We start from the raw sequence: 412 nt of genomic DNA on the forward strand, positions 1-412 counted from the left end.
GACCCACTGCTGCAGAGGCAGGGAGGAGAATGAGCTTGTGGGGATCGCAGGTGGATCTGGCCGATGAGTTTGAAGAGGGGTTTTCCCTCTCGTAATCGTCGGCTGTGGACGAGAGTGAGCCGCTGGAGGATGATGTTATGTCATTAACATTTTCTGATCCAGGGGCCAGTGCTCTGCTGGGTTCAGCCCAGCAAAAGTATAGGTGGCATTTGCGAGAACTTTTCTTGTGTATGCTGTCTCAGGCAGTGCTCCCCTCGCCTTAGAGGGTCGTATTTGAGCTTGCCTCTCCCGTTTGGTCCAGTACCTCCGAGTATCTGTGATCAGATGCCTGGAAATGTTAATCCAAGCAATTGTAAGTGCACACGCTAAGCTCTGTGCCCTTTCTGAAATCCACATAGTGGTAAGTGTGCAC

The sequence above is a fragment of the Sinocyclocheilus grahami genome, unplaced genomic scaffold, assembly GCF_001515645.1.
Source record: "Sinocyclocheilus grahami isolate Dianchi unplaced genomic scaffold, SAMN03320097.WGS_v1.1 scaffold688.1, whole genome shotgun sequence".
NCBI classification, from domain to species: Eukaryota; Metazoa; Chordata; class Actinopteri; order Cypriniformes; family Cyprinidae; genus Sinocyclocheilus; species Sinocyclocheilus grahami.